General features: G+C 33.6%; 1 protein-coding gene and 1 long non-coding RNA gene across 8 annotated transcripts in view; one reads left to right on the forward strand and one right to left on the reverse strand.

Moving 5' to 3' along the window:
- Positions 1-20,103, reverse strand: part of ADGRL4 (adhesion G protein-coupled receptor L4) — a 108,999-nt gene that overhangs the window by 73,178 nt on the left and 15,718 nt on the right. The gene's annotated exons all lie outside the window — the stretch shown is intronic.
- Positions 15,650-20,103, forward strand: part of LOC128313904 (uncharacterized) — an 83,427-nt gene continuing 78,973 nt past the window's right edge. For all 3 annotated transcript variants that reach the window (XR_008294992.1, XR_008294995.1, XR_008294994.1), the window contains exon 1: positions 15,650-15,937. This is a non-coding gene — a long non-coding RNA (uncharacterized LOC128313904). The remainder of the gene's footprint in view (positions 15,938-20,103) is intronic.

Consider the following 20,103-nt stretch of genomic DNA (forward strand, 5'->3'; position numbering starts at 1 on the left):
GGTTATAGTGCACGCATATTTTCAAATATACTAGATAATACCAAACTGTTTTCCAAGGTGGTTATATCAACCTATATTCATATTAGCAGTGTCCCACTATTCCCAAATTTCATTTGATATTGACAATCTTTAAAAATTTTACCCATCCTGGTAAGTATGTAGTATTAACTCATTGTTGTTTACTTTTAATCTCTGTAATTATTAACAAATGTGAGCATTTTTCTTATGTTTTCAGGACATTTAGATATCTCTTTTCATGGCTTGCTTATTCAAGTCTGTTACCCATTTTCTATTGGGCTCTTTGCCTTATTATTATTTTTTAGAAGTTTTTTATCTATTCTATATAAAAGCCATTGATTACATGTGTTGCATTTATCTTCTCCCACTATATAGCTTGCCTTTTCTTTTTCTTTTGTATTTTTAAGTTTATTTATTTATTTTGAGAAGGAGAGAGAGTGAGAGAGAGAGACAGAGAATGGGGTAGGGGCAGAGACAGAGGAAGAGAAAGAATCTCAGAGCCTGCTTGAGATTCTGCCGAGTCAGTGCAGAGTCTGGACACAGGGCTGGAACCCACAAACCTTGAGATCATGACCTGAGCTGAAATCAAGAGTCAGACACTTAATGGAATGAGCCACCCAGGTGCCCCTGGCTTGCCTTTTCATTAATGATATAATTTGATGAAAAAAATCAATCTAGTACATTTATATTTCCTTTTATGGTTACTACTATTCTTTCCTATAAAAGAAATCATTTCTTAACCTCCCAATCTTCTTACCTCCTAACCTCCTAATCTTTTACAAGCTGTTCTGATTTTAATGTCATCTAAAGATGTACAATTCACCTGAAACTGTTATATATGTTGTAAACAGCAGACATGCTTTTCATTTTTCTACATGGATATCTAATTGTTTTATCACCACTTGCTGAAAAGACCATTCTTTCTCCAGAGATTTCTGCAAAATCTCTCTTATTATAAATAAAAACAAGCATGCAAAAGAAATAGAAAATTAACTTAAAGAAATTGAGTCTATAATTAAATATTTCCACAAAAACAAAATACCAGGCCCTATGTGGTATACCATTTGAATGATATAAAGAAATAATGTCATTTCAAATATTCTTTCAAAGAACAGAAAAAATGGAATTCTATATAACTAATTATAATAAACCAGAAAAATCTAAAAATCTAGAAGCCTGAACAAGGATATTATGAAAAAGAAAAATTACAGTTCAACTTCATTCATAAACATTGATGCAAAATATCAAAACAGAGAGCAGTAAATCTAATCTAGTCAAACACAAAAATGGGTAATGCATGATAGCTAATGATTTACTCCAGCAATATAAAGATTGTTGAACAATTGAAAACCAATTAAATTTACCACACTAGTAGTATAAAGAAAAAAATGGCATGAACATCTTAATAAAGAAGGACTTCACAAAATTTAATGTCTATCCCTAATGAAAATTTTTATACGTTAGAAATAAAAGAGATAATACAATAAATACAATATTTAATGATAAAAGAAAGTTTTTTCTTTGAGATTAGATATAAGAATGTCTGTTTTTATTACTTTTATTCATCACTGTACTGGAGGTCCAGTGAGGCAATAAAAAGAAATAAAAGGGATAAGTATTAAAAAGAAAAGAGTAATACTGTAGATGATTTAATAAATTATCAGAAATATAAATAAATGTAACACGCTCACTAGATATAAAGTCAAAATAAGAAAAATATCAGTTCCATTCCTTTTATACAGCAATAAAAGCAATAAGCTTTTTAACAATAAGAAATAAGCAATGAAGTTAAAATATCAGTTAAAACACCAAAAAGTCACAGGTATCTGCAAATAAGCTAAAAAAAAAAAAAAAAAAACGAAACGAAACAAACAAAAAAACAAACACACAAATAAAAACTGTGCAAGCTGTCTACAAAGATGATTGACCACTATTGAGAAATGTCAAATTATTGTAAAGCAGGAATATACCATGTTCATGGATTGGTTACCTCACTATTTTACAGATATCCATTTCAAACTATTTTTATATATAATCCTTGCGTTTTGAAATAAAATCCCAGCCCCCCAAATCAAGCATTTATATGGAGCTATTCATGCTATTTTTTTCAATTTACATAACAATACAGAGTGATGAAAATGAATAAAAGAGATCAGATTTACTCTCTTGTCAGAAATAATCAACCTTAATGACAATAACAAAACAAGAAAAATATGTGAAACAATGGTTTTCAAGACCTTGGACAACAGATATAAAAAGACACTAATCCCTGGAGATGATTAAAAAAAAATGAGGTAAACTTCCTGCCTTGAGAGAATTTCTTGCCCATGACCCAGATGGAGCCTAATGAACCCTTTGAGTTGAACAGATGGAGCTAATAGTCCCAGAAGACCAGGGTATCTAGGGTTCACAGGACAGGAAAGAAAGGGAGGGAGGGAGGAAGGCAGGAAGGCAGGAAGGCAGGAAGGCAGGAAAGAAGGAACGAAGGAAGAAAGGAAGGAAGGAAGGAAAGGCTGCAGAGAGAAAAACTCCTAGAGGACTGCAAAGGTTCACGTGAGGATTCGGCAAAGTACTGATTAGTGCTGCATGTGAAGAAAGAATCATCTGAAAGGATAAGAGCACAGTACCTCTTGCTCACACAGCAAGTTTCTGCTCCCATAGGCAGATGGAAAACAAGAAACTAGGTAGAATGTTTAAATGTTAAGTTTCAGCAGTTTCTCCCACATGTTCAAAAATTACATATAGACATGGAGGGGCACCTGGGTGGCTCAGTCAGTTAAGCGGCTGATTCTTGATTTTGGTTCAGGTCACAATTTCATAGTTTGTGGGTTCAAGCCCCACACTGGACTCTGTGCTCATAGTGTGGAGCCTGCTTCCGATTCTCTGTCTCTCTTTCTTTCTGCCCCTCTCCCACTCTCACTCTCTCTTAAAAATAAAAAAAAGTTAAAAAATAATAACATAAAAAATACATATGAGCATGGAATATAAAAAAAAATAAACTGGATAAAATCTCCAATTCTGGTGTAAAAAATAACCTGCATGTTTGTTTTTGTTGTAATCTGAGTTTTGTTTTAATGTATTAAGTTCGGAAAGGAAGAAGTAAAACTGTTTTTATTGGAAAATTATACCATCATCTATTTGGAAAGAATAGTCTTTTAGCAAATAGTGATAAAATATTTGTATATTCATATGTTATAGAAACAAAAACAAAACACTTTAATCCATACCTTATACCATGTGTAAATACTAATTCAAATGGATCATAGACCACAATGTAAAACCAAATGCAGGATAAAAATGTTTTTTAGATATAGCACAAAAAGCAGAATCCGTAAAAGATCAAACTGATAACCTAAACTTAATCAAAATTTAAAAATGTAAAGTCATAGACTGGGAGAAAGTTTTTGCAAAGCATGTATCTCAAGAAAGACATATCCATAATATATTGGAAAAAAACCCTAAAAATTCAGTAGTAAAAAAGCAACTTGGGGCCCCTGGGTGGCTCAGTAGGTTGAGAGTCTGAGTCTTGATTTTGCCTCAGGTCATGATCTCACAGTTTGGGAGTTTGAGCCTGGCACTGGGCTCCACACTGATGAGGAGGAGACTGCTTGGGATTCTGTCTCTTCCGATCTCTCTACCTCTGTCTTTCTCTCAATAATAAATAAATCAACTTAAAAAAAATATGAGATAATTTAAGAAAAAAAAAGCAACTCAATAATTTTGGGCAAAATATTTGAACACATACTACACCAAAGATAGGGAATGCAAAGAAGCACATGAAAGATGTTCAACATCATCAGTAACTTGGGAAATGCAGATTAAAGCCACAATGAGAAACCATTCAATATCTACGGGAAAAGCTAAATTTAAATGATGGCCCATACCAAATGACCATGAGGAAGTAGAGCACCTGTATCTCTCATACATTATCTATGGGAAAATAAAAGTCGTTCAACCATTTTGCAATGCATTTTGTCAGTTTCTGATAGACTTAAACATACACTTACCAAATGAACTAGGAATTCTATTTCTAGGTGTTTACTCAAGAGAAATTTTCTACTCTAATGCTTATATATGAATATTCATAGTTTTATTCATAATGGCCCCAAACAATAAATAACTCAAATGTCCATCAACAGTGAATAATTAATAAATTGTGAATGTTTCTCAGGAAAAAAAAATGGAATAAATTACTGACACATTCCACAACATGGATGAATCTCAAAATTATTATGCTGAGAAAAAGAAGCCATATGCAAAAAAAAGGATATATTTAATGATTGCACACATTTGAGATAAATCTAGTCTGGGATGACAGAAATTTGAGCAGGGTTTGTCTCAGACCTGGCTTGGGGCTAGGGACAAGATTGACTGTGATGGATTAAATGAAAGCTTTCTGGAGTGATGGAAATGTTCTATATGTTGACTTAGCACGGGTTACATGGCTTTATACATTTATCAAAACTCAACAGATACATTTAAAGTGGATGAATATTGTTGTATGCAAACTACACCACAATAAAGTTGATTAAAACTGCAAATAGCTAAATACTTCTAAGATACTCTTAAAGAAAATAAGGTGAGATGAGTCTAGCAGTAGAGACCTAATATAAAGCTACAGTATTTAAGACCATGTGGTACTGATGCAACGATAGACAAATGGACCAATGAAATCAAACACAGAACTCGGAAACAGATCCATATGCAAATATATGTGTGTATAGAAGCAGTAGTGATAACAGTAGTCCTAGTGTGTGTGTATACTGGTAAGTAGTTTGGAGAGTAAGTGCTATTTTTCTGGCACTACTGGGATCTAGCTATGGACTATTTATGCTAATGAATACAGTGTATACCTAGGTGTGAACTTCACCTGGAATTAATCAAAATACCAGTCACCCTTATTACTTATTGGTAGTAGAAAATACTAGCAAAGAAATATAAGCCACTAGGCCAGAAAAGAAACTCATTAAATAAAAAAGAATTCAACAAATAATTAACATTTTACCAAGTTAATACTCAAATTAACAGCATTCTCCCCACCAATTTTTGTGACCATGTAAATTTCCATAGCCATTTCTCCCTTTGGCTCTGTCCTTCCATTTACCATGACTAGGTAGAAAAGCTTTGGGGTTCAGCTTCTTTGGCATCTAAAATAACAAGACTTTGGGGCACCTGGGTGGCTCAGATGCTTAAGCCTCCGACTTCAGCTCAGGTCATGATCTCACAGTTCCTGAGTTCAAGCCTGGTGTTGGACTCTGTGCTGATGGCTCGGAGCCTGGAGCCTGCTTCGGATTCTGTGTCCCCTTTTCTTTCTGCTCCACCCCCAGGCACGCTGTGTCTCTCTCCCTCTCTCTCAAAAATAAACATTAAAAAAACAAAACAAAACAAAAAACAAACACAAAATAACAAGACTTCTATCTGGCTCTCAGACCCTAAGTCATGTGTCAAATCTTCAGTATCCCATTTTCTTCCAGTTTAAGAGTACCCATTGTGATCTTCATTCCTGACTCTACTCTCTGTGCCTATTGTCAGGCCCCAGATTTCTGGAGCTTGGGGGACTGACTTCTGGTGGGTTCTCTTGCCCTCTACAAAGCGTCTATTAGACCATCTATTGGCATAACTGATCCTTTCAGCCATACAACTATTTTTGCATTAAAAATGTACTGCCTACTTTATAGCTGACAATCTAAAAGTGAGAGGCAGTATCTTTGCCTACAAGAACATGGGGATGAAAAGCTACAATTTCCAAGTAGAAAATTGCCTGAATAATCAATGTTTCAATTCCTCTCTCATGTAATTCCTTAGGCCATTGTTGCCAGACATTTCTGTTTTTATTATCATTTTTTTTCTCATAACCTTACTCTTAAGTGTATATGAAATATACTTCCCTTTGAGAAGGATTCCCTGAGAAACCTTACAGTATTTTTACAAATATGCACAAGACCAGACTAACATTTATCAAGTACATTCCAGGTGCTGAAATCTGTAAGTGCTTTACATGTGTTGTTTCAATTGATCCTTACAAAAACTCCCGTGGGTTGGATTTTATTAGTTCTATTTCACCAGTTAGAAATTAGAATCAAAGAGGTTGATTTTTCATTGTTTACCAAGCTGGAAAGCTTGCAGTGAAGACTCAAATACAAGTTAATGTAATGCCAAAGATCTTATCCATTTTTCTTCTCTATTAACATCTATATAATAGTATAGTATTAGTAAGGTATAGTTTAGTATAGCACAGCATATATATTAGATTGATAACTAATATCATTGTTTTACATTTTAATACTTTTGGACTGTTAATACTTACCATTTACCACTAGCAGCAGCAATATTTAGAGTTAGTTATGAGTTAAATTTAATGAAAACCCATCTCCAAATGTGCCTAACTTAAATCCAGAAAACATCACAACCTCCTCTATACCCTGCACAGTTATCTCTCTAATGGGGCTGGCCTTTCTAAGAAAATAAAACAAAGTTTCAAGATAATTTGTAAATGGTTAACCTGACCCTCAAAATATAATAAACACTGTTCACAGTCATGACAGATACAGACCCCAAACTTAAATGTCATTTCCTTTCACAATTTAAAAAGCCTTTGTTTTCAAAATTAACTTCAAATCTTCTAGTTGGCTATTTAAGTCCATTGGCCACAGCCTGGTACTGAAACTCCTTCACAAGCCAGCCCTTGGTTGTATCTGCCTGTTCTCCGCTCACCCCCTTTGTACCCAGTGTTGCAGATCTATAAAGTGCTTGAAGATTTTCAGACAACTTACACTCTCATTTTCAGAGCCATTAAACATATGCTTCCAACATAGCATTTTTTCTTAACCTCACTTGAATAAAGAATACTAATGTTTTAGGACACACTCAGATTTCGTCATTTGCCGGCAGCCTTCCTCCTTACTCATCTGCTCATGCATGGGGTTGGGGGGTAGGGGGCACACATGCATGCATGGAAGACTGGAAGGCTTCCCTCCCCTCATGTGCTACGTCTTTGCAGTGTTCATATTCACCCCGAGTTCCGATCTTTTTTATTTACTGTATGACTTGTTCATTTGGCGTCCTTCTAAAGAGTAAGGACACTTTTGCTTCTTTCCAGTACTTCATACTTTTTCCAGCTAATTTAGTTAAAACACTGCTTCTTACAATATAACATTGTCTTCAGGAGAGACCTATAAATCAAGTCCGTTTGAGTGTTTCATTGAAAACCAGTGCTAACTTCTACAATTAAAATACTTTACTTAATATTCTTAAAACAGAAGATTTTACAGTCACCGAGGAGTTAAAGCTTTATTTATATAGTAAGGTCAGAAAATTCAGAAGAAATCTTTAGTAACTAGTTTACCATTGAGAATACTAACTGAAGCCTAATGAAATTTATGAGCAGCTCTGAAGAAATATTTTATTTCTGCACAGAATTACAAGGCTGGGAATGAACCAGAGAGGTCGCTGAGTTCATCTCTCATGTTTAAATCATCCTGGAGAAATAAAAAGCTACACTGTAAAAGTAGATATGACAACTTCTCTTTGTACTCATTCCACTACGTAACACCTTTCACCCTAAACACCTCTCCCTAAACGTAACCTAAATTTCTATTGCTAGAGTTTAAACCCATTTCCTCTTGTACCATCACTATTCAAGCCTGAGAATAGTAGGTTAATTTCCAGCAGGTGAGCAGCAGCTTGAACAGTATCGTCTATTACTGGAGCCCTGAGCACCTCCTTTGTCTCAGTTTGAATAGTCATTTTCCAGAATTGTGTTACTCTTTATGACAATTCTCGCAATTCTTGCCGAAGGCACCAGCCTCTCTCTATAGCGGCCTTCTCATTTTTACTCCTGTGCCCTCCAAAAGCAGTCCCGTTATCATGCAAACTTCAAAGAGGACAGAATAAAGAACATCTGCTGAAAGTAAAACAGATTAATTAATACGAAGTGACTAATATAGACAAATTGGTCATAATGAAGCCACGATTATATTATTGCCATTCCCTTCATGATGTCTCCAATTATTTTGTGTCAATTTATCCCAGTGCTGATTCAGGTATAAAATTTAAATTGTAACATTTTTTTTTTTGCCTATGAAATGGCTACAATGAAACCCCCTACTTCATAGGATTCATAAGGATATTACGAGTGAATTATTGCATTTAGTAGGTGCTCAGTAAATGTTAGTTGTTAGTAGTAGCAGTATTTGCAGTAGTACTGATGATCTTTCATTCTTTTTAAATATATGAATAATTGTGTATATAAACCACAATTTCTTTATCCATTCATCAGTTGATGGACATTTAGGCTCTTTCCATAATTTAGCTATTGTTGAGAGTGCTGCTATAAACATACAGGGGTACAAGTGCCCCTATGCATCAGTACTCCTGTATCCCTTGGGTAAATTCCTAGCAGTGCTATTGCTGGGTCATAGGGTAGGTCTATTTTTAATTTTCTGAGGAACTCCACACTGTTTTCCAGAGTGGCTGCACCAATTTGCATTCCCACCAACAGTGCAAGAGGGTTCCCGTTTCTCCACATCCTCTCCAGCATCTGTAGTCTCCTGATTTGTTCACTTTGGCCACTCTGACTGGCTAAGTGAAATAAGTCATACAGAGAAAGACAGGTACCATATATTTTCACTCTTATGTGGATCCTGAGAAACTTAACAGAAGACCATGGGGGAGGGGAAGGGAAAAAAAAAGTTAGAGAGGGAGGGAGCCAAACCGTAAGAGACTCTTAAAAACTGAGAATAAACTGAGGGTTGATGGGGGTGGGAGGGAGGGGAAAGTGGGTGATGGGCATTGAGGAGGGCACCTGCTGGGATGAGCACTGGGTGTTTTATGGAAACCAATTTGACAATAAATTCCATTTATTTATTTATTTATTTATTTATTTATTTATTTATTTCATTTCCCATTCAGCCATTTGTTAGCTGGCAGATGCCTTGCAATACATCAGTTTCCGCATCTGAAAGTCAGGTGGTATGAGGATTATATGAGTTAAGATAATTGAAGATCCTAAGACAGTTCCTGGCACAAAGTAAACATGTTATAGCTCTTATTATTTCTATTATGATTACTTCTATTATTGCAAAATAATAAGGACTAATGAAAGGAGCAAAAATAATACCAAACTAAAATACTAGACTATAAAAACAACTCAGACTAGGGATGGACGATTGGTATTGAAATATTTAAATTCTCATATTTTGAGGGGGATGCAGAGATACTGATTATCTTTGGCTTGTTTAGTTAATTACACAAACTGAAAATTAAAGATACTACTAAAAGAAAAGAAACAGAAAAGGAAAATGTCTGCTGGGCCCACCTGAATAAATTGTGAATGTAGCCATCTAGGCAGAAAAGGCAGGTCAAAGGGGCGCCTGGGTGGCGCAGTAGGTTACGCGTCCGACTTCAGCCAGGTCACGATCTCGCGGTCCGTGAGTTTGAGCCCCGCGTCGGGCTCTGGGCTGATGGCTCAGAGCCTGGAGCCTGCTTCCGATTCTGTGTCTCCCTCTCTCTCTGCCCCTCCCCCGTTCATGCTCTGTCTCTCTCTGTCCCAAATAAATAAATAAACGTTGAAAAAAAAAATTTAAAAAAAGAAAAGGCAGGTCATTTGTGAGAGGTCAAAGTTAAAGTAGCCTGAATCTTTGATATGTCCGCCGTCAGCACCAGAAGACAGAGTGGTGTAGGGAGTTCTAATGAAAAGATAGTTTGACTTAGAAATAGTATGTTCATACAAAATTTTTAAGTATAAAAGGGGTTGTTAGACATCTCCAAGGTAGAGGACTGAAAACAGCAGTGGTCAGAAACCCTTCTTGAAAAAACATCTTCAGTGATTAAACTCAGTTAATTAGAGATATTTTTAAATCACCTGAAATGGAGAATCGATAGTGAAAATTACTCAAGGGAAGCACTAAAACCTTTTAAACATAAAATCAAGACTAAACTTCTATGGGAATTGTGGTCGAACAGAATATCAATAGTACAAGCTTTGGCAAAGTAAAAATAGTATAAGCAAAAAATAAGCAGGTAAAAAAGAAAGAGAAGGGAGAAGAAAGTGTTATTATGATAACTGATTCATCTTTTAGTTTTTTCACTCTATTTAATTTGAGAGAGTGAACGAAGGGGGAGGGGCAGAGAGAGAGAGAGGATCCCAAGCAGGCTCTGAGCTATCAGCTCAGAGTCCAAGGGGCTTGAACCCATGAACTATGAGATCAAGACCTGAGCCAAAAGCAAGAGTCGGATGCTCAATCGACTGAGCCACCCAGGAACCCCAACTGATTCATCTTTTATAGCAGTGGACAAATCAGTACTATCTGAAATTAAAACAAATGGTTAAAAAATTATCTCAGCACTCGGATTCTATTTACACATTTTTTTCTTACATTAACAGTTCTTTTAAAGTTTATTATCTTGCAGCTAAAATTAGAAATCTGCAATGAGCAATTCTTTCAGTTTTATTTCATTTTGTTACTTCCAGTAAAATGAGAGTGGGTACCTTTCAGTAACATAATAATCAGTTATAATTATCACATCTATATCTATCTATCTATCTATCTATCTATCATCTATCTATCTAATGTATCAACTATTTCCCTTAACTATAGTATCTTTTACAGGTACACATAAAAGGGCCACAGAATAATGTTTATTAAATACATAAAAGCTGGTTTGGTGGGGGTATGGAGATTTGAGTGATGTTTTGCTTTCTCTTTCATAATTTTCAAATGGCTTAAAATGTTTATAATGAGTATATATCACACACAAAACAAAAATTTATTTTATTTTATTTTATTTTATTTTATTTTATTATTTATTTATTTATTTTAATTTAATGAGGAAGAGACTGCACAAGCAGGGGAGAGGGGCAAAGGGAGAAGGAAAGAATCCATGACCATGGGATCATGACCTGAGGTGAAATCAAGAGTCAGATGCTCAACTGACTGAGCTACCCAGGCACCCCACAAAAAATGTTATTCTAAAATAATATTTATAAACAAATATTTATAAATAAAAGAAGTACAGAATTTATTCCTTATGTGATAAATTTAAAAACAGTATCTAAATCTTTAATTGTCTCACACAACTAACATAATATGCTTCCTGAAGTAGTAATTTCAGGTTTTTGAGAGCTATTATAGAATCTCTCATTTCCCATCTAAATAAAGACAAGGATAAAAATTACACATAAGAAACCCTCTTAGGTTGTGGAAGATATGAGTGGCCAAACTTAAGCAATATATGAAAAATATGACTCATATTTAAGTTTTTATACAGCAGAATAATAAATAATTAACTGTTTTTTGGCAATGAAATCTACAAAAATGTTAATTTTTTAAAAAGCAGTATGCATTATTTTTCTTCTCAAACTGTCAAAAGAGGAGAAATAAAATAATATTTTGCAACTAATAAAATAAAATTGAGATCCAAATGCAAACTATGTTTCTACTCAAATTCAAATATTTTCCAAGTTGTTGACTCATCATAACTAAAAGCAGCTGGTGTCCTATTCAAAATGACTGCAAACAATCTGAGTTAACACCTCAAAAGATTATCAAGAATAGAAAAAATGTATCTTGGCAAAGAGATTGGATAAAGTGTCTAAAAATGAATTTGACCATAAGGGAGGTGTTTTGTAGCAATAAGATGCTTTGAAGACACTTTAATCTCAATACATGTGTCAGGGAACAAAATTAGATAAATTATGGCACTATGGTATCATTTAAAAATGATATTTTGGAAGGAGCTGTCAGTGCTATTTTTAATAGCAAATTTTCAATTTCACATGAATTTTCTTAACATTAGTTAAAAGTAACTGCAACTCTCAATATCTAAATCAATATAACAGCACAATAACCGAATTTTCCATGCATGATTTGAGATAGCCCCATAGTATACATATGACATGCTACCATGGTATACTTGTCAAAGAGGATCTCATTAGTACCAGCTGTTTGCAAATTACCATGGGGGAAATGCACCCCAAAGCGTGTACAAAAAGATCCATGGATACACAGAAAATTTTGTTAACATTTCTTCATTTTTTTACATCTTTTCCTTTCTACATTTCAATTTTGGGGTGTTGCAAAATGTAGAGTAGTATAAATATAATTAATAAATGTACATATATTGGATGTGCAGTCTATAAAATTCTAATTTACAGCATAAATACAGAATCCCCCCAAATTTACTATCAATTTAAGTGGAATTGATTCTCTGACAATTCTAATAATTTGATAGTTATTTCACGATATACTGTTCTGAGACAATTGTAAGGCAATGTTCAGTCAATATTGATTAGGGATACTCTATGAATTAAATATTTATGTCCCCATAAAATGTATATGTTAATCCCCATTGTGATTGTATTTGGAGGCGGGGCTTTTGAGAGATAAGTAGGTTATGAGGGAGGAAACCTAATAAATGGGATAGGTGCCCTTTTAGGAAGATGAAGGGGCTAGAGTTTTCCCTCTCTTCCCTGTGAAGGTGCAAAGAAAAAATGGCCATCTGCAAATCAGGAAGTGTTCTCACCAGACATCTAGTATGTGAGCACATTGATCTTGGACTTCCCATTCTTCAGAACTGTGTGACAGAAATGTTTGTTGTTTATAATCCACTCACTCTATGATTTTTTTTTTTTTATAGCAGCTTGGACTGATTAAGACAGAAATGATGATAATTATCTATGGGAGAAGATAGGAAACATGGCCTCATTGGAACCATCTACTGGCATGCTGCTCTAGGTGCTGGCAGATACTGTTTGATTATTTTATGTGGATAATGTTTTTGTTGCTAACCTTTTCTTTTCAATATTGCAAGACTCCTGTCATTTTTCTAGACAAGCCACATTTATTCCTTCTTTGATCCCCACCACTCAAGAATTTGAAATAGCATGTTAGGATTCTCTAGACGCCAAACTTGTGCCTGTGCTTTCGAGTAAGGCAGAATCTTTTTCTGCTCTATAGTCTCACTTAGCTTGGGTGTGCTTTCCTGAGACTGAGACCCCAACTACTTTTGTCTTCATTGAATCTGTTTCCTCTAGTCTTTTTTTCATCTTCTACTTTTTCTCAATTCTTTCCAATAGCCTTTACATTTGGTCAATTTCCATACTGGGTTTTCTGTTTGCTTTCATAGCCAAACTACCTAAAAGACTGACTTTATTTCTCATGCACTGTTCAGCCCATTCTAGATTGGATTCTGTCACCAAAATTGCACCAAAGTAGCTCCTGCTAATGTCATCACTGATCTCTGTATTAAAAGGGTTACTCAGTGATTTTCCATTTATTTTTTTATTTTTTATTTTTATTTATTTTTAATTTTTTTAAATGTTTATTTATTTTTGAGACAGAGAGAGACAGAGCATGAATGGGGAAGGGGCAGAGAGAGAGGGAGACACAGAATCAGAAGCAGGCTCCAGGCTCTGAGCCATCAGCCCAGAGCCTGACGCGGGGCTCGAACTCACGAACCGTGAGATCATGACCTGAGCTGAAGTCAGACGCTCAACCGACTGAGCCACCCAGGCGCCCCTGTGATTTTCCATTTTTATTGGACTTCTCAGTAGTATCTGAAATTGTGAACTCTACTTCTCTCCTGAAATACTTATTCCCTTTGATTTAGTGGTAACATACACACTCTCTCCACATTTAAGGCCATATTTCTAAATACTCTATGCCAATTTTTATTTTCCTACTGATTAAAGATTTGAGTCTCAGAAATTGTGCTTAGTTCCTCTTTGTTTTCATTCTATGGTATCTTTATCTATAGGTAATCATATCTGCTTCCATGGCTTCCATTATTACCAACATTCTATTAAGGATTCCAAAAATTTTCTGTCTATTCAAGAATTTTCTAAGTTTTAGACCAATATATACTATTGTCTGCAACTTAGATATATGAAGAGCATGTCAGTCATACCACGTCCAAAACAGAACGAATCATTTTTCTCCATATATATTTCCTTTTAACATCAAATTCATCAACATCTACCCAATTGTTCATACTACAAATCTAAGACATATCGTTCACATCCGTCTCTCACTTAGAACATCCAGTTCATCATTAAGACCTATATATCTCTACATTTTATATATTACTCCTGCCTGTTTTCTTTCATTAATCTTAACTAAGCCAATATTCTCTCTCCAACCAATGCAACAGCCCTATATTACAAGCTTGCATCCACACTTTGATGGCTTCCAACTTATTTCCTTTGTAGAAATTAATGTGATCTTCAGAAATGCAAAAATCTAAAAATATAATCAAAATTTTTCTATGGATAAATCAGTACCCTACACAATATGGACACTGACCAACTTTTTAGATACATCTTCTACAATTCCAGCATTTTACTAACTTGTAACTTATTTTTATTCTTGGCCCTTGCATCTCTTTACCATTCATCACACCTTTCATGAGTGCATGCAATAATTATTCTTATCCCCCATTCCCATCCGTAAACACATTTTCATCAACTTCATTCCCAGCTCAATTCTCAGCTTAGACATTGTCTCCTTATGAAGGTTCCATGATCACTCAGGTCACTCAAATGATTAAGTAATCATTTGTGCGATTTTGTTTTTAATGTTTCTTTATCCTTCTAGAATCCAAAAGGGCCACATGTTTGCTCACTGCTTTACATTTAACCCTGTAAAGTGTCTAATAAATCACAAATGCTCAACTGTATATTTTGAGTGAACAAACTCATGAATTTGTGAACAGTAATTATAAATATGTTATAAATTATAAGTAAATATAAATAAATTAAAAATTAGCATCCAATTTGATTCAATATGACTGCTCTGTTGTTAAAAATTATGCTAATTATAAAATGGAATTTTAGATTTAGATTTATTGTTAGGTACTATTTATCCTATCATTTAAAATAGTTTTTTTCAGGGGCGTCTAGGTGGTTCAGTAGGTTAAGTGTCCGACTTTGGTTCAGGTCATGATTCACAGTTTGTGGGTTGTGTCAAGCCCTGTGCTGACAGCTCGGAGCCTGGAGCCTGCTTTTGATTTTGTGTCTCCCTCCCTCTCTGTCCCTCACCTGCTTGCTCTCTCTCTCTCTGAAAAATAAATTAAAAAATTCTTTAAATAGTTTTTTTTAATGGCAACTGCATTTTTTGTGTATGTATGTCTGTAATTCAGGAAAATTGACAAGTTAGAATGAAAGTTGCAAAATATATTAGAATTAAAAATAACAAATTTAAAAGTGCAGAAATTTAAGATATAACCTGGTACTTTTTTTCTAAATTATAAAATGAAAGGTAATGGAAAACAAAGAAATGTTATTATATCAAGGGTTTAAACACTCTATTTCAGGACACTTTTTAAAACTTATATTGGTCATGAGTTTCTTGATAATAATTTTAAACAGTTTAAAAGAAGTGAGAGGAGTAAATTTAGACTTAAGAGAGCCTAATGGGAGTTTTCACCACTGGTCAAGTGCTTAAAAGTCTGTTTTGACATTTAAAAAAATATTTAGTTGAGATTTAGTCTCAAAAGGATGCCTTTTCATTCTTAATCAATTGAATTTGTATTTGGCCTCCTTACATTTCCACTGGAAAAATTTCCAAGAAATTACAGAGGGTTCAAATGCAGTGAATAAATATTTGATCATCCCAGGTTGACATAAGTTAAATTGTAACTCAGAAATATTGTTGAATTGAATAAGGGTGTCTAGACATATTTCCATTCAAATCTATCCTGATTCAGGATGAGATATATTACACTGATGAATGCTTGGACAACCACAGAACAGCAGAATCATGACAGAGTGATTCCAATCATTCCTCTCAACTAGTTTCTGTCAGTGAACACACATCACTTCTCTCAGGCACTGAGAATACCAGTAAGTGCTGTCCTGTGAGACAACTCTGGATCCGTGATTTCCCTCAGAGTTGAAGAATCTACGTGGAGATTATATTGAAAGGTAAGACACAAAATTCCCATCTTTGAAACAAAGTTGTGCCAAATATGAAGTTACTTTCCTTTATACTTTTCTTAGAGTGATCCCACTCAATGAAAAGTAAATCTTGTTGCTATATTTGATGATTTTATTGCATATATAGTGATCTTATTATATATATATTATTATATATATTATGTTATATATATTATATATATTATTATATATATATTATGATCTTATTATATATAATGTTATATATTTACACACAAACATGTATATTATATATTTCTCTGTTCTAATAAGTTTTATAACAAAGCATCCAGCCAGTCTTTTTAAACGTTTCATAATAATAATTAAAAGCAACTATGTATGTATATATATCATCTATTTTTCTGTTTTTATTTATCTTCATATACTTTGAAATAGCTAATTTTAGTTAGACAGTTGTTAAACCAAAAATATATAGAATTTCATAACAGAGAGAAATGTTCACATTTTTAGGTAAACCTTATTGTTTTCAAGCTGTAAAAAATGATATTAATATATTTGTTAATAATGATACATAGTCATAGTAAACAAAATAAACTGTTTTCTGAGAATTTATGCTTTTTAAATCTATTTCCTACTATATTTTATATCATTCATTAGATACTATGCTTTCAAAGATAAACATTTCAAAATAATTTTCTTTAGGTATGTGTGTGTGTGTTTGTGTGTGTTTTAAAGTTTTTCTTCAGACAAAACAAGCTTAAGATATAAGTTAAAGATTAATAAACTGTTACTAGGTTGGGAGTAATATGCCTGTATTCCAGATATATGCTGAAGTGCACATATGTATTGTTCATATTCATGGAGTCTCAGAAAAGCAGAGGAGTGTTTTGGTATTATAGGTGTAACATCATCCTCAGACCTAGCTACCTAGATGATCTTAACCTGGTTTCCCAAATGGTTTGGGAAAGTAGAAAGAGAATGAACCTACCATAAACAATTTGGCAAGAGGTGACTGACAGATTTATGTTAATAACCGTTATCACTTATGGCCAGCATCATAACTAAGTGCTGTATTTGTATTACCTTCTATAATCCTCAAAAAGTACTTTGACAATGATAAAACTATTTATACGGCAAAGATGTAGAAACTGGTCCAAATCTGATAGTGAGTAGTAAATGACAGAACCAGGATTTAAGCCCAGGAAAGTCTTCCTCAGAGGCTGTGCTTCTTTCATGGCCCTTCATCTCCTAGCAAGCTGTAATTCTACTTTTGAGGTATTTTGGTTGAAATTGTCAATAGTGTCTGAATCTAAAAAGTTGAGGCCCATAGTTTCAAAGTGGGTCTCCGTTACAACATTTCGTCATCTGAAACCACCTTCAAAATAAATTAAAGTCATTCCTTTTCTCTTCTATATTTATTATCTGTACTTGATATCCTAGTTTTGAATACTACCATATGTCAAAATTTTATTTTAAATTCTACTCCCTAAGTGTATCATACTTACATTGATTATAAGTGTTGTTATAAGGATAATTTCTTTTCCCTTAATAAAGGAAAAGATCTGCAAATATTAAGGCATTAGTAGTAGTAAGTTCTTGGATCACAATTTATGAATCACTGTAATCTTTTATTAAAATTGTATCACCAGTAATTAACAAGTCATAAGTTTTCTTATCATAATAGTGGAATTATACTATGGGTTGTAATCTAAAGCGTTACTTAAAGTCAGATTAACTCTATACTTATTTATTCTTAAAGCAACCATGTGATTTTTTTCAGAGGATAAGTATCAAGAGATCATTGACTATAAAACAACAATTAATGCCTCTACCGAAAATTTTCTGACATATTTGTCTACTAATAAACTGAAATTCAAAGTGCAAAACACATTTAAAAAACCATTCTTCTCCACATGGTATTCCATTATGAAACTGCAGCAATGAACATGACATTAGTTGAACAAACATAACACTATAATCAAGCATCTGCTTGACTTCCTGCATTGCATACACAACAGAGATTTGTTATAGCTTTTTTTTTTAGTATTCTCAATAGGTTTCTGTGTTTATAAAGGTCCAGAAATTATCTTTGGAACTTATCCTCCATATGGCACTAGGAAATGTGGCATAAGAACCTTTCCGACACAAAAGATACACAATTCTTTTTTTTTCAAAAAATTGCTTTAAATACAAAACTATCAAACGACTGTTAGGACGACATCAACTTCTGTTCAATCTCATCAAAATTGATTGAGTTGTCTGTATATGTAAACTTTAATTCTCAAAAATGCGCAAAGGCCAGCACATTTCTTTCCTCAAGTTCTAAATGTTAAACACAACTTAATTATATTTTTAATAGCAAATTATTTCAGACTTAGGATGTGTTCTTGTTCAGCACAGGGCGAACAGCATGACATTACTGAATCAACATGACCCAAATTTTGGTTCTTTTATTCACAAAAGAGAAATAAAATACAGATATCCCCTTTGCTGGATAATTCTTGTGTAGATAAGTGACCTGGATAGTTAAGTTTAAAAAATCTCATGGAAATTATATATTTGGGCATTCTTTGGGAAGATTTGCCAAATTGCATGATTTAACTCTTGTCTGCAATCTATTTTTCCTGTGTAAGCACAACCTGAGTCAATAATTGTTAAATAAGCTTATATTTAAAACATATTAGAGACACTTACAATGTAACCACCTTCATTCTATTTTAACTTCTTAAAAACTGCATTCTAAAATGCATTGAATAATATCAATAACAAATAACATTTATGTTTTAATGGGCTTATGTGCACACACATTCTTATTTTTGATTTTAGAAATATAGCCTTTAAAATATTAGAAAATATAAATTATTGCATTTAATTTGTACGTAATATCACTCCTAAATAACTTAAAGGTCTCCACCTTCAATATATTGAAACCAACTAAATAAACTGTCAATTACGTAAAACCCACTTGTTATGCAATACAGGGAGATTATTCAGACACCACACCAGCAAAAAGTAGTTTCTTCCTTACATGGGTAACAAAGTGATTAACTTGCTAGTTCAACGTGAAGGAATACATATGGTTCCAAGTATGTATGGTTTCTTAAATCTAGGCAAGACACATGGCCAGATATTTCAATTAATGTGTAGCAAGCTCACAAAATCAATTTCTTATCAGTCAAAAACACTCATACAGTAAATTTTATTTTCAAACCATAATCTCTAAATTAAATCTGTGTACCTAAAAAATACAGTACAGAAACTCAGTCATTGGGTTTTCTCCCTGATAGCATTTTCACAAATGGCACAAGGCTTTGTATGCTATATATAGCCTACACTATTTGGTTAGATTCTAATCTTCCTAGAGAACATCATTATCTCTTTCCATGGCAAATAAAGGACCAAAGTGTTAATTTCCTCCTTAAAGTAAGTACTAGGTTTGAACAGTTTTGACATTCTATCTTCCAGCAATTTATCTGGGAACTTTTAAGCAATTATAAAGAGAATCTCTGAATCTGTATACTTATCCAGACTTCTTGGTAATAGAAATTAATTATCTAAGAATATAAAATTGTCGGGAAAATCATGTTATTATAGAAAATAGTGGCACTTTTCAGTAAATCCGTATAAAGGGACTTTGTAGGAATTGAGCTTGTCTGACCAATGACACTCAAGATAATCACATTTTCAATGAAAGCTCTTTGACTTGAATATAAAATACAATCATCTGTTATATTCAGGTTGAAGTTCTTTCTGTATATTCCAATTTCTTTACACTGAATCTTTTTTCTCCTAATATCCTCATTCTTACCTTACTCACACTACACACGAGACTATAGTAATTTAAGTGTTAGTACCTTTTCTCTATACTCAATGGTAATGGACCAAAATAGTTAAAGGAACTGAAATACTTCAATAGCCTTGCCTTAATATTTTAATATTCAGAAAATTACAATTTCCATGCCAGATAAATGTGCTGTGTTTGCTGTTTTTTAACATTGCAAATGTTTGAGATATGTATATAAATGCTATATACACTATCCAGTGGTGTTCTCTCTTGCAACTGACTAATAAATTATACAAATCTATTGTAAATTCAGATCGTTGGGACCAAGATGATGTTTGATGGTTGATACAGGATATAAAATTGTATCTCAAGCAGACAGGAAACAGAAAATTATCTGAGATAATACATTTAG

Source organism: Acinonyx jubatus, chromosome C1, assembly GCF_027475565.1.
Source record: "Acinonyx jubatus isolate Ajub_Pintada_27869175 chromosome C1, VMU_Ajub_asm_v1.0, whole genome shotgun sequence".
In the NCBI taxonomy this organism is placed as follows: domain Eukaryota; kingdom Metazoa; phylum Chordata; class Mammalia; order Carnivora; family Felidae; genus Acinonyx; species Acinonyx jubatus.